The 2477-nt window shown below is 38.1% G+C and overlaps 1 long non-coding RNA gene across 1 annotated transcript; it reads right to left on the bottom strand.

Annotated features, from left to right (window-relative positions):
- Positions 1–1239: 1239 nt before the first annotated feature.
- On the bottom strand, positions 1240–1995 carry LOC109518188 (uncharacterized). The gene is made up of 2 exons (XR_002168684.1): positions 1735–1995; positions 1240–1621 (listed from the first exon to the last, which is right to left on the bottom strand). It is a non-coding gene; the product is annotated as an uncharacterized LOC109518188 (long non-coding RNA).
- Between the last annotated feature and the right edge of the window lie 482 nt (positions 1996–2477).

Genomic DNA, 2477 nt, shown 5'->3' with positions numbered 1-2477 from the left:
GATTGGGCAGAAATGTGAGCTGCGAAGCCGCTGGCTCCAACTTGGATGAGGGCCCGCATTGCTCAACAGACTTTTTGACTCCTGACAGGAAGTGGAACAAACATGCCAGCGCTTCTTCCTAACTGTAATGAACATTTTACATGAAAATAAAGAAAATACATCATTCAAACCTTTTTGTGCTCACAAACTAGAATGGGGTAAATTTGTCACAAAAGCAAGTGTGCATGCCAGTGATGAGCTTCAGTTTGAGAAATAGGTAAGATTAAAAAAATTAAAAAAATAAAAAAAATTTAAAAAGTCTACATTTATCATAACTTGGGCTTACCCTCAATTAAAAAAAAAAAGTGAATCTACAAATAGCCATGAATAATGTAACAAAAACCTGACAGTTCCCTGAATTCGCCCTAAAAAAAGAAGCGATAACATAAATAGGCAAGAGTAATAAGAATTATTCTTATTATCATTATTTTAGGTCAACCAGGCCCTGTTCCAACACGGGCGTCTCAAGTTTATGGGAGTAAGCAAATATAAGCCATACGATGGAAAAAAACGTTTCCACAATATCGTCCTCATGTTACCTCTCCGTCAAAAACCGTGACCTTTTGGCCACTTCAGCCAAACACAGCAACTACATAGACCATTATACTTTGCGCCGCTGAGTCACTAGGAACACTGGCCAAGCCTATTTCTTTGTCATTGCTGTTATTATGTACAAAAAAGCCATATTGTGCTTTGTTTTTTTTTTCAACATCATGAGCTTTTTTTCTTTTTTAAAAATAATCTTGTGAGTGTTTCTCGAATATTGTGAGATTTTTTTTTTTTATATCGCCGACCTCCCCACAATATTGTGATTATCCTGAGGTTTATATCATGATAGTATCGTATTATGACGTTTGGATATCGTTAAATCACTTTCTAGTAACGCACAAAAGAACCACTGAATTTAGTACAAATTACATTTACAATATTTAAAACGCAAACTACAATCAATGAGCGGTTTCAGATGACGGATGGATAAATTCAATACCAAACAAAATGGAATAAATAGATTTAAAACATGAAATACAATCAAACATTAGAATAAAACTGAAAAAAAGATTCATGAGATTTCCTTTTTTTCCATTTTAAGTAAAGCATTTTAATTTTTCAGGACACAATATTTGTATTAAAATTTTAATTTGTTTTTTTTTTAAATATTGGAAGCCAATTTTTATTTATAATGGATTCTTTTTTTTTTCGTTTATTCAAGCGTGATATTATATATAAACCGGGTATAATGTTATAGTGAGTTACAACGATATTTGATACACTTTTTTAGGGGTAAAACTGCTCTCTTGTTTGATAAACACTTCCCGAACTACTATGACGTAAGCGCATTTTAATGTTAATACTTGGAGAGTTTACCCGACAACCTTCTGTGGTGGTACTTACAGAGAAATGTGTTTTTAAACAGCCACAAAATATAATAAAAATGCATAAAAAATAAATACGTATAAACTTTAACGTAGGTGTGACGCTGATAGCAATGTCATCAACTAGATTTTTTTTTTTTTATGATGCCATAATGTCTCATACCCAGTCCAGTTGTTTCAAGATCGAAGAAAACCACCGTGTAAGACATCTGTGGAGGAGAAAAATAAATCAGCATTCCAGTTCAAGACAGCAACAGCAACAACAACAACAACAACACCTCAATGGAAAGAAAAAAAAAACAGCGTTAAAAAAGCTACTCACCGTGAAGAAGCGTCTCGCGTCGACTGCCAAGCAATTGTCAGAGTTGCGGGTTTTATAGCCGCTCACGTCAAGCTAAGTCAACTTTCATTTGCGAGGAACGGGGACTCACTCGCCTTACGTTTCCCTTTCCTTTCCTTTCCCTCCCCTCTGGCTCTGGCTGGCCCACGCATCGGGGCTCGCTCGCGAGGTTGTTTTCCTCGCAACCAGCGACTTTTCTCCGCTTTTCCTTTAGTTTCGCTTTTTTCGCGCGGTGCACGACGGGAAATGTAGTCCGCCGCTCCTGTGGCGCAGCTGCATTTCAATGCAAGCGACGGCGTACTTTTGGATTTTGCACGTCAAAATATGTTCGTCTATCTTATATTATATTATACATGATTCACTTATAACGAATAGCTTTAGTTTGTAGTATTTTAGATATGCAAAGTAGATTTCATCAACTGCTCAATTCCATTCAAATCCATTCTTATTTCCATTACGTTAATCCGGTGGCCGGCACGGTTAACACGTCCGCCTCGCAGTGCAGAGGTGAGAGATTCGATTCCGGCTCTGGCCTTCCTGTGTGGAGTTTACATGTTCTCCCCGTGCCTGTGTGGGTTTTCTCCGGGTACTCTGGTTTCCTCCCGCATTCCAAGAACATGCATGGCACGCGAACGGAACACTCGACATTGTTCCTAAGTGTGATTGTGAGTGCGAATGGTTGTTGGTCTCTGTGTGCCCTTCGAATGGCTGGCAACCGGTTCAGG

Source organism: Hippocampus comes, unplaced genomic scaffold, assembly GCF_001891065.2.
Source record: "Hippocampus comes isolate QL1 unplaced genomic scaffold, H_comes_QL1_v1.1 scaffold298, whole genome shotgun sequence".
Taxonomy (NCBI): Eukaryota; Metazoa; Chordata; class Actinopteri; order Syngnathiformes; family Syngnathidae; genus Hippocampus; species Hippocampus comes.
The sequence above is the reverse complement of the archived record's forward strand: the minus strand, read 5'-3'. Positions and strand labels throughout refer to the sequence as shown.